This window comes from Parambassis ranga, chromosome 22 (genome assembly GCF_900634625.1).
Source record: "Parambassis ranga chromosome 22, fParRan2.1, whole genome shotgun sequence".
In the NCBI taxonomy this organism is placed as follows: domain Eukaryota; kingdom Metazoa; phylum Chordata; class Actinopteri; family Ambassidae; genus Parambassis; species Parambassis ranga.
Genome location: NC_041042.1, coordinates 130463 through 142557, shown reverse-complemented (window position 1 = coordinate 142557; position 12095 = coordinate 130463). Strand labels below are relative to the sequence as shown.

The following is a 12095-nucleotide window of genomic DNA, read 5'->3' as shown; positions in this document are numbered from 1 at the left end:
AGTCAGATTCGTGGTGAGTACCAACAGAGAGAGAGAGAGAGTCGTGCACATTTACGAGCATGCCGTGTGTGTGTGTGTGTGTGTGTGTGTGTGTGTGTGTGTGTGTGTGTGTGTGTGTGTGTGTGTATTGGGGCGAACTCCACTCTGCGTGATCCAATCCATCTTTATTTATAGAGCACTTTTAAAAACAACAAAGGTCAGCCAAAGAGCTGTACACAGCCTATCAAGTGTAGAATAAATTACTAATAAAATAAAATGAAATAATATAAGGTATAAATTTGATAAAGCACAGGAATATACAACAGTACAATAAAAACACCAGTCAGGTGTAAGAGCAATAAAACAAATAAAAGTCAACAACTCAGAGTTAAAAGCCAGAGTAAAAAGATGTGTTTTAAGTGATGACTTAAAAACCATAAAAGAATCCATCTGTCTACGGTGCAAAGGCAATTCGTTCCACAGTTTAGGAGCCGCGACAGAGAAGGAACGGTTCCCCCTGAGTTTTCTCTGGGTTTTTGGGACGACCAAGAGAGACTGGTCAGCTGACCTGAGACAGCGAGCAGGGCAGTAGAGCTGGAGCATGTCAGGCATGAAGGGATTTAAAAACAAATAAGAGAATTTTAAAATCAATGTGAAAATGAATCGGGAGGCAGTGCAATGACTTTGTGATAGAGAGACCAGATGAAGTGTAAACCCAGGGACTGTAGAGACGGTGGAGCTCTCTGTGACGGTACATTGATGGTTAGACTCAACTTAAAGAAAACGCTGGGAGGAAGCAGTTGTCTACTTAAAGGTACAGTAGATGGTTTTATTTGGCTGATGATCTGTTGTTTGCCATATCTGCGATGGACATGAGGAGAAGGGTTACAGGCTGGAATTAGTAGATCTGATTCCAGAATGGGAAAATAAGCGTTTACTTCTGTATGTAACACAGGTGTTTAACAACCTGTTAAAATCCACCAGTATGCAGGAAATGGCTTCTAGTAAATGAAAAACTTTCTGGGGGACCACCCCCAGACCCCCTTCTGTCCTATAATAATGGTAATCATAATAATAATAATTAGATGCCCCAAGTCACATTTTTAAACTGGAACCCCAGTTTGAAATGATGCGATGGTTTCTGGGGTAACAGGTAGGGAACTCAAATGTTTTGAATATAAAATGATGCATCTGGACTTTTGGCTCAGCCTTTATCCGTAAAACACAAACAACTAAGAAGCATATGGAGTATCATTCTTTGTGGAGCCTCAGGTCCAAAGCTTCCAGCTTTTCAATTGAAACTGAACACTGCTGATGACTGTATAATTCTATACAACCAATGGGTTAATAATCACATGCATAATAATCAGCTTTGTAAATGTTTAATTTCAACACATCAAGCTATTGTTGCATTATTACATGAGTCTGTGAAGATGCACTCACTGCATGTCAGTGACACAGCTCCTATCAGATTTTTTCTTATGTTTGGAGTGAGGTTGTTCTCGCTGCTCCTGTCTGTGAGCGCCTGCAGCGCCTCTCTGTGTGCAGACTCGTCACCATTCCTAATCAACCCCACCACTGTTGTGTCGTCTGCTCATGTGATGACCATGCTGGTGTCCTGTGATGGGGTGTAGATCCTTAAAGGTTGAACATATGTAGTTTTTAATTTTCATATTATAATCATGTTGATGAAGATTCTCAGTCATCCAGGTCATCATACGTAGAGCAGAGTAGAGTTTTCTTGAAGACGTTCCTCTGCTCATCCAAGCAGCTTCATCAGTTCTGACTGGTGGTGGGAAACATGGTTTATATGTGGTTGCAGACCTCAGTGGGTGGGTCTGGGTAAAATTTAAATAAACAAACACTTGCTGTGTGTCTGTGCAAACTTCCTGGGAATGGATGGAATCACTGCATTGTATGTGGTAGAAAGATGATGTCTGAAGCCACTGCCTCTGTTAAGGGAAGGTTCTTCCAGCTTCACATAGATGCTTCCTGACTCCTCTTTCAAACCACCTTTCCTCCCTGTCTAAAATGTGGACATTGTTGTCCTCAAAGGAGTGTCCTTTGTCTTTGAGGTGGAGGTGAACAGCTGAGTCTTGTGCTGAGCCATTCTTCTGTGGAGTGGTTGTTTAGTTTCTCCAATGTACAGATCAGAGCATTCCTCACTGCACTGGACTGCATATATCACATTGCTGTGTTTCTCCCTGGGAGTCTGATCCTTCAGGTGAACCAGTCTCTGTCTCAGTGTTGTCATAGGTTTGAAATGGACCGGGATGTGATGGTTGTTGAAGATCCTGCGGAGTTTCTCTGATACTCCTGACACATATGGAATGGAGATGTTCTTCCTCCGCCTGGTGTCGTCCTTCTTCTTGTTGTTGGGGGGTCTTGTTTTTGTGGCTTTGATGAGTGCCCACTTCGGGTAGCCACAGGTCTGCAGGGCCTTCCTGATGTGGTGTTGCTCCTTCTTCTTCCCCTCTGAGCTGGTGGGTACAGTTTGTGCTCTGTGCTGCAGGGTCCTGATGACTCCCAGTTTGTGTTCCAGTGGGTGGTGTGAATCAAACAACAGGTACTGGTCCGTGTGTGTGGGTTTCCTGTACACTTCCACATTGAGGCTCCTGTCCTCCTCAATATGTACTGTGCAGTCCAAGAAGGCCAGATTGTTGTCCCCGGTGTCCCGCGATACAAGTCACCAAACACAGAAGCTAACTCTCTGCACAGCTAACTAGCCGAGTGACAACACTTCAGTCATTATAAACTATCCGCCATTACATTACGGTGCTAACTTGCAAATTAGGTATTTATCTTGACCTGAGCTGCGGCCGGACTTCTACCCAGTTTGCTCGCCGTTTATGTTGTTGTCTTCTTCTTCTTCTTCTAGTTTATTGGCAAGTGGCATCCTACCCCGGTGCATTACCACCCATACTATACTGCAGTGTGGGCCTGAGTGGAGAGAGCGAAACAAAACAGCTAAATCCTAAAAACTAAGCCTGTTTAGATAACTTAGCAAATATCTCCAAGGTTTCCCTTTTAGAATAGATGGTATCTGAATTCATTCATGCTGCTTTCCTTAGCTTCCTCCCTCTGGAACTTGTTTCTTTCTGTTGTGTGTGGTGGACATATGCAGAACACATGAGGGACTGTTTCTTCTTCAGTACAATCCTCCAGAGCCCTGATGTATGTTTACCTGTTCGTTTCAGTGTTTGTTTAACCCAGTGTGTCCAAGTCTGAGTCTTTTAATGCATCTTTCTTCTCTCATACTGCCCCCTGCTGGTCTAATTCTGCCTGCTTCCCTTTGAACTGAGTATAAATGTCTTCTTGTTAGTTAGTTACTTAGATAGTTACTTAGATAGTTGAACCAGTGTGATGGTCTGCCTCAGACAGACCGGACCAAAGCAGCAGTACAGCTTCAGGCAGCCTTAAACATAGTGTGTAGAGGCTGACGTGGCCTCAGCACAGGACATGTTTTAGCATAGCTGAGCTGCTGTAATGTTACTGTTGCTGTTAGACGTGCTTTGAGGTAGCTGACACTGTTAGCAGTATTTAAATTGCAATATTAAAATAGTGGAAATGAGTTGAATGTGTTTTTTGTGTAGGTCCTGGAGCAGAAGATGATCCAGCTGAATGAAGTGTAGAGTGAATCAGCAGTGATGCAGGTATGTGCGGTTTGAGTATGTTGTGTAACAGAGTAGAAATGTCGTCCTGAAGTCCCACAGTTAATGTGTTGTTGTTGTTGTGTTTATGCCACAGGCCCTGTGTGTGATGGTAACAGAAGCTCGACAGCCAGTGTCAGGACACACAGCAGCTGACCCTCAGGTCATGGTTTGTCAGTGTCAGTGTGTTGTGTTGCTAAATATTTCCCATTCACAAATAGTTTGTGAGGTTAGGTAGTTGTTTAATAAATGTCCAAAGGTCTTAGAAGCTCATGTGATGAGTCATAAAGAATTTGAAGAAGTGTGCAGTTGTCTGTGTGTGTGTGTGTGGAGAGGGAAGCAGTGAGTCGGGTCACTGTGTGTTCATTACGCATGGAGCCAGATGAATTTTGAATAGACGTAAATATGTTGACAATCAGAGTTTATGTTGCTACTGATTAGATTATGATTTGAATTGTTTTTATGGATAGAATGTACGGATTGTATAGAATGAATGGATGGCTCCTCCCTGGCAATCAGCTCTAAAACACCTGCAGACAGGCGGGGCGAGGTGTGTGCAGGAGGAGGAAGGCAGGAGGAGAGATCCGGTTTTGTTGCCGTGATTTGATTTGATTAGTTCTTATTAGGGCCCGAGCACCGAATGGTGCAAGAGCCCTATTGAAACCCTTAGGATTATTATTTTATTTAATTTTATTTTTTATTTTTTATTTTTTTTTCCCCCCTCCGAGATCGCATTTTTGGAGGCCTTAACATGCCCAAAAACTCACCAAACTTGGTAGAAAAATTTATTCGCCCGAAAAATTTTGAAATTTGCTGACTTTTGAAATGCACATATAAAAATGGCTCTATAGCGCCCCCAACGCGTAGCCCCTCTGGCCGGTTTGACACAGGATTATGAAAATTGGCACACATATGTATCACCTCAAGATGCACAAAAAAGTCTCTTGGACCCCCCCTCCAAACCCAACAGGAAGTCCGCCATTTGAAGGTTTGTGGCCATTTTTGGCGATGTGTGACCCTGCTGCCAAACTTTTCACGCCTCGCATACTTCATCGGATTGAGCTGTTACAAAGGAACTCGCTGTGTTTTATGCAGTACTACCCATATACTTAATGCAATGTGGGCAAAATCTTACTGTACTGCTATGGACCCGAGTCTGAACAGATATATATGCTAATAGGATGATACGGTCATAGCGCCACCTACTGGTAGCAGGAAAGTTTGGTTGTAAACATGTGTTTGTTGTATATTTGTGGAAATGAGAGGAGGAGAGCATAGGACAGGAGAGTATAGGAGACGAGAGCATAGGAGAGAAGACTGCGATGACCCCGCGGATCGCAAGGTGCGCGAGGGCCCGCAATGCTGCTTGCAGCTTTAATTTTGAATTTCTTTTTTGGTGAGAAAATTATTTTTTTGTCACAAACCTCCTCCAAACAAAGGGCCTAACCACTGGCTGTGACACATGGGATGAAAAGAGTCTCTGGCTAATGTGTTGAGTGGTGTTTGTGTGATGAAGGCCAGCCAGAGGTTTGCAGTGTGAAAGAAGGCGGAGATTTCATATGTACAACACAGTCGGCGGGTGGTGAGTGAGTGTAATGTAGCTGTGTAGTTGTAGACATTTGTGTGTCTGCATGTGTCTGCAGGCTGGATTTATGCCGAGCTGCTGTCTGGGCCTGTGACCCATCAGAAGCAGCTGTATAGAAGCTAGGAAGCGTTCCAGTAAGAGGTACCGGAGGAGCTCAGAGAGGTTCCTGGTGAGGGAGGCCCGTCAGCACGTTGCTGCACCTGTGTCATACAGAGCAACATCGGCACCTGGACGCACCGGGTCAGTTCAGACAAGCAACGGGCCAAATGGGTCCATGTCAGTGAATGATACTGTTCATATTTCAAGTAGAACCAGAGGACGAAAGAGAAACATTGTGATGTGGAGTTGTGTAGTGTTGTTGTGACGGGTCCTGTTGGAGTGGGACCAGTGATCCTGTTTGTTGGTGATGACACGTTGTGATGTGTTATAAACTGATAGTGTTTGGTTGGTTTGACAGGAGCTGAGGCTGCTGCCTGTCAACCAGAGCGACAGGCATGTGCGGATGCAGGTGTTGTGTAACTGTTGTGTGTGTGTGTAGTTTATGTGATTAATGAGACGGTGTTGTGTGTTGTCTTTGACGTTGTGTTTTGTTCCTGAAGGTCCTACGAGGTGTTTCCTGTCGGTGTGGTAAATGGGCTGTTAGAGAGCAGCGGGTCATGCTGTGATGTGTCTGTGTGCGGTCATGTAGTTGAGAAGGTTGTGGCATGTGTTCATTTTGTGTGTGTGTTTTCTGCGGGTGTGTGCTGAGCTGCAGCAGGGTGCTGTGAGTGAGCAGAGTGTACCAGTGTTAACAGGTATGTTTTTGTATATATATATATATATATATATATATATATATAATATATTGTATTGTTATTTAATGGAATATATACAAAGGTGAACAGAGGCACTTCCAGCAGCCATCACTCCTGTGTTGTAATTAGGTTTGGGCGATATTGGCCAAAGAATGAGTCACGATTATTTATGGCATTTAGCTGATAATGATTACACATCAGTGATTATTTAAGGTTAAAAAAATGTCTGTGCAAACAGACCTGCTAACCTGTGGCTGGAATACGTCCCACACTAGTGCATGTTTTCACTCATACTGTAGAACAGCAGCAGAAAAAACAAACAAACTGGACAATTTCACATGTAACTGTGTGTTTGTGCAAATCAACCTGCGTTACGTTAGGTTGGTTGTAAGGAGCATAATACTAAACATGTCGCGGATTCTCGGCCGAGTGGAATTCTTTCCAATATCTGCTGGAGGAGGCCTCGCTGTAGCTGGCGTTGTGACCTCGTCACGCTCTCTTCGCCTTTCTTCGTGCTCCAGCTTATGGTGACAGACGTTGAGCCTCTGTTAGAATGTCCTGCTCTGCGTCATTTAACTGAACACCACCGCCTTCTGCCATTATTGTGATTTATTATTGTGGGCTTACATGTGTTAAAAAGGCTAATTGATGATTAGAACAGTGCTGTGAGATGATGTTAGCACAGCTGAGTAATGCTGATCAGAGAAGCTCTAGAAGTGGCTCGGTGACCCCAAACTTTTGAATGGTAGTGTCCACACATGATGTCATCATGGTGCATGTGTAATGAGATGTGTAGCATTGGAGATCAGATATTTCCCCCTCTGTGCAACACAGGAGGAAGATGTAGCATCCTCTTTGTCAAATCTTCTTTGTTCATATTCAAATTCAAATGGCCTGCAGACTTTAAAACAGTTTATGTGGGTTGTCTGATTCACATCTGTCCTATAAATACTGCTGGGAGAGTTTCCTAAGAACAACATTTTGGTGCATTTGTCTCTTCTTCTTTTTAAAGAATTCCATGTTTTTTCTCTATATTTGGCTTCATCAGTGCCCTCTGGTGGCCGCGTGTTGGTATTGTCAAATAGCTGCAAGTATCAGAATTCCTTTATTTATCCCTGAGGGGAAATTCTTTTTTGTTACAGACAAAGAAATCAAAGATAAATTGAAGTTTGAAATAGAAATATATAATAATCTAAATACCTAGACAGCATTTAAATCCCTGAGTTGTATCTAAAGAAGAAGACACATATTTACTACTGTATAAAAACCTTTACATAGTAAAGAGCAGGACATGAATGTACCAGTATGAATGTACAGTGTCTGAGTGACTGTCACAGTTCAGAGTTCAGTAGTTTGATTGACAGGCAGGAATGACTTCCTGTGTCTCTCAGTGGTGCATCGTGGGAGTCGGAGTCTGCTGCTGAACGAGCTCCTGTAGCTGGTCAGCACAGTGTGGAGCGGGTGAGAGGGACAGTCCAGTATAGTCTTTATTTTGGACCACGTCCTCCTCTGGCACACCTCTGTCAGAGAGTCCAGGTCCTGTCCTACAACATGGCCTTATGTGATAGACGTGTGTGCCGCGTCTCCTTGGAGACTCTGAGACCAGTTTAATGTTTACAGACAATGAGGAAGTGAACTCTGATCGCAGGCGTTTGCAGTGTCGGTCCTCTGAAGGTCAGACGGAGGGACCTGAACGGACCGTGGTCTGCTGCCTGTGGAGATGAAGGTGGAGGAGAAGCTGGAGGTGAAGGTGGAGCTGCTGAAGTTCTGCTTGGCAGTCTTTAACACCGTGTTTCTGGTGAGTCCATCTTCACATCCTTCAATAAGCTCAGAGGCCTTTTTCATCCAGGAGGTCTGAGAAAAGATTCCTCTGGATTAATCAGTCAGAGTCCTTCTGATCATCACGGATACATTTTCAATGTGTTCTTTTTCTGTTTCTTTTCGTTTGTTTTGAATTGCTGATGTCAGCTGGTTTATTTAGTAGTTTCCTCTTTGAAGCCAACAGTAGGAATAGGTGTTCACTTTAACAGTAAAGCACAGTCTGAACAGTGATGATGCTCAGAGCCTTGTCTTGACCTTTGACCTCTGTAGTTTGTGGGTCTGAGTGCGGCCGGCTGTGCGATCTGGATCCTGTTCGACAGAGGAAACTTCCTGAACTCCCTCCCCTTCGGTAAAGACTGCAGCTTTAAAGGATCAGCCCAACATTTACAAAGAGGACGCTGCTTTAGCCTAGCTTAGCACAAAGACTGTAAACAAGGGGGAACTGTTAGCATAGCTCAATGACACTGTGTGTGTGTGTCTGTCTGTCTCTGTGTGTGTGTCTCTGTCTCTGTGTCTCTGTTTGTGCAGAGGAGCTGCAGGTGGTGTCCGTGGGCCTGCTGGTGATCGGTGGTGTTGGCGGTCAGCGTGGCAGCGACCTGTGAGATCAGGTTCCTACTGCTGACGGTGAGTCAGCGTAACGTCTGATGCTGCATTCAGGTCACGTGGGAAAATGCTGCGACCACATCCAGGGCTCAGTCAGGTGTTTTTTACCTGTGTCCCTCGGCTGATGTGTGGTGGGTTTCCCCCCCCCAGGTGCTGCTGATTGGCTGAGCAACACCTACATCCAGAGCCTGAACCTGACGAGTCCAGACGTGCTTCCGTGTTCCTGCTTTCACTCGTTTCAGCGCAGCGTCAACTCTTCCTGGTGCTCCGAGCTGCTGAACCTCACTCTGATTGGCCAAGGGAGCGGCACGAGCTCGCTCCTGAGGGGGCGCCGGCGGCTCTAAACCTGCTGTGTTTCATATCGCTGGTGTGATGTGATGTTTTACCCATGATGCTGCTGGGTTTGTGGTTTTCAGGGCTGCAGTCAGACGTTCAGTGATTGGCTGCAGGAGAACTCCCTGACCATCATCGCCATGGACGTCGCCCTGCAGTTACTGCAGGTAGTAACACTGCACTGCCTGCAGAGGGTGCAAACACACCTTTGTCACAGTCTGAGGGTTTTTATGTGTCTTCACTGAGTCACCAGCAGATCACTTTGACGTGTCAGCACTTCCTGTCTGCTTCTGATTGGATGGTTTTGAATCAACATGGCTGCCTGTTTGTGGTTATATGACATAAATATTTATTAAGGGTGAAGAAGAAGGAAGATCAGCACAGCTCTGTATCTGTTAGTAGATGAGGTACTGAGGTAGGTACTGAGACCAAGCAGCACAAACTGCATTTCCTCCAGTGTCCACTAGAGGCTGTCTCATACAGTGAGTCTGGATGGTAACCTTATGTTACTCTAGCTCCATCACACTGAGTGTTTCCGCCTCTCTGCAGGTGGCGCTGTTCGTCATGGCGGTGTATCTGTACCGTGCATTTGGAGAAGGCCGCGCTCTGAAACGGACCAATCTGCTGGCTGGCAGAGACCACGCCCCCACCGATGACCTGGGGGATCTGAACTACGCCTACAATGACCAGGTTGGAGCTTACATAGACCCCCATCACCTGCCTTATCACCACAATGACCACGGCCAGGTGTATGTGGACCAAGTGCAGAGCTACTAACCTGCTACAAACATTATAGGCTCAGGTTCTGGTTCTGGAAACATGAGCCTCCAACCAGCCTGCGGTCTTATACCCTCTGTTATCCAACAGACACAGCTTCTCAGAATACACACACACATCTTAGAGCAGGCACAGGCACAATCATATTTCACAGTAACATATCATGGATGAGATCATCGGAGTGACATCACATATACGTCTATAGTAAGACATCTATAAACACACCAACACCTGTGTGGAAAACAACGAACGATGGCAAAAACACAGCTAACACTACACAACCAATACTAAAACAACACAACTGGGGAGATGACGTACACAGGCAGGCTAAGTCTATACGTGTGAAGCTTGAAATTTGTAGGAGGAGAGAAATTTGGAAGATGACGCTGGTTGACGGGCTATCTCATAGACTCCCGTGTTAAAAATGACACAGAAACTGCTTAATATTTGAAAAACTATAGTCTTTTGAAAAAAATAACATTAATTTAGCTTAATGAGGCAGGCAGAGCTGTTACCATATTTGGCAACCATATGGCATTTGGCAGCCATATTTGTAGTCTTTATCAGACTTTAAGCATTATATCTGTCATATTGATCATCCTTCAGCTGTATAGTATTTGGCTGCTTCTTTATCAATCGTTACGCATGATATCTGCCATATTCATTGCTATGGAGCTGTTTGCTACATGTCCACATCGCATATACTGTGTTGTAGAGCAACATCTTGTGTTTCTGGCTGTGTCCATACTTTTTGTCTGAAGGCTTCGGTTTGGACAAAAGCAGCAGTTGTTTAGAGGGTGTTTTTACATCAGAAATGCATTAGGAGGGGGACAGAGAGAGCTGCAGTTAGGGGCAGTTGAGAAACATTCAGGTTGCCATGGATACAGGCAGGCAGGGCTGTTACCGTGGTGACAGGCTGACAGGGGTACCTTTGATGACTCAGAGATCAAAGGCATACCAAAGTTATATAAAGGTACACCTTTGTGCAATAAAGGTGTTGGTGGACAGTTTCAAGGAGAGACACAGCAGGAGATTTTGGAGAGTTCGTGGAAACGAACCTGCCTAAAGTGGAAAATAATCAAACTGATTACTGGACTAAACTCGGAGAAGAGAAGGATCAGAGAGGAAGAACGAAACACAGCTGCAGAGGAGGCTAACATCTTTTACACATTTCTTCATACAGTCAGATTCGTGGTGAGTACCAACAGTAGTGAGTGATAAGTGCAACTTCTTCATGTTTATTTAAAGAGAGAGTTGTGCGCATTTATGCACATGCCGTGTGTGTGTGTAAGTGTGTAAGGGCGAACTCCATTCTGCGTGATAGAGAGACCAGAGAAGTGTAAACCCAGGGACTGTAGAGACGGTAGAGCTCCTGGTGACGTTAAACCAAACTGTTTTGCCTGTAGAGCCAGCTGTTCGGGGAGCGTGCCGGTCTTTTTGCTCATTCATGGTGAAGTGACTGGACCAGAGCAAACCTATTTTCTAACTCGCTGCCATTTCCACATCTTTTACAGGATCAACATGAAATTGCAGACATTTGTAGAGCAAACACTTGTGATGCTCACGGTTTTTAAATTGTTGAGTGTTTTGGTTTGGACACACCAAGCAGTTGTTCAGAGGGTGCAACCCCTATTAAAATACATGGGATCTGCCCTGAGAGGAGTAACAGGAGGCTGACACACCTCTCTCTCCAACATTAATTAGGCTTAATTAGGCAGGCAGAGCGGTTACCATGGTGACAGGCTGTCAAGAAGCATACAAAGCAGCCATATTTGTAGTCTTTATCAGACTTTAAGCATTATATGTGTCATATTGATCATCCTTCAGCTGTATAGTATCACTAGTATTACGGCTACTTCTTTATCAATCATTACACATGATATCTGCCATATTCATCGCTATGGAGCTGTTTGCTACATGCCCACATCAAAATCGTTTAGTCTCCCTAAGCCTCAGCTATTATTCCAAGATCAGACAATTCACCTGCTGTTCAAAGCAATTATCCAGCTGCTGTTCAGGTTAATTCGGCTGCTTTTATGACTGCTTCAGCTTGTGTTCAGAGGAATTCAGCCCTTGTTCTGCCATCCAGCTTCTATTCATATGCATTTAGATGTGTTTTTTCATACTTTTAGAGTTCAAAGCAATCATTCAGATAAGCTTTCAAAGCAATGCTTCAGCTTCTGCAATCAAACTTGCATTTCCTTCAGGAGCCTTTTACAGCAGCGTATCTTCAGCATACATTGACCGATTTCAGCCATTCAGCTATCAAAATGTTCATCTCACAGAGGACATTCCGGGTCAACCTCAAGCTTTTTTCAAAAAACTAGAAGAGTGCATTTCCTGAAGAAAATGCAAGTTTGATTGCTGCAGCTGAAACATGCTTGCTTTGCTTTGCTGGAGAATCATAGCAATTCAGAGCTTTGTATGCCTCTGTGTGTCAGCTTGTCACCACGGTAACCGCTCTGCCTGCCTAATTAAGCCTAATTAATGTTGGAGAGAGGGGTGTGTCAGCCTCCTGTTACTCCTCTCAGGGCAGATCCCATGTATTTTAAT

The 12095-nt window shown here is 44.5% G+C and overlaps 1 long non-coding RNA gene across 1 annotated transcript; it reads left to right on the top strand.

Annotated features, from left to right (window-relative positions):
- The first annotated feature begins 3587 nt into the window (after positions 1 to 3587).
- LOC114427655 (uncharacterized) lies at positions 3588 to 8136 on the top strand. The gene is made up of 4 exons (XR_003669473.1): positions 3588 to 3632; positions 3727 to 3792; positions 7657 to 7806; positions 8100 to 8136. It is a non-coding gene; the product is annotated as an uncharacterized LOC114427655 (long non-coding RNA).
- Positions 8137 to 12095: the final 3959 nt, after the last annotated feature.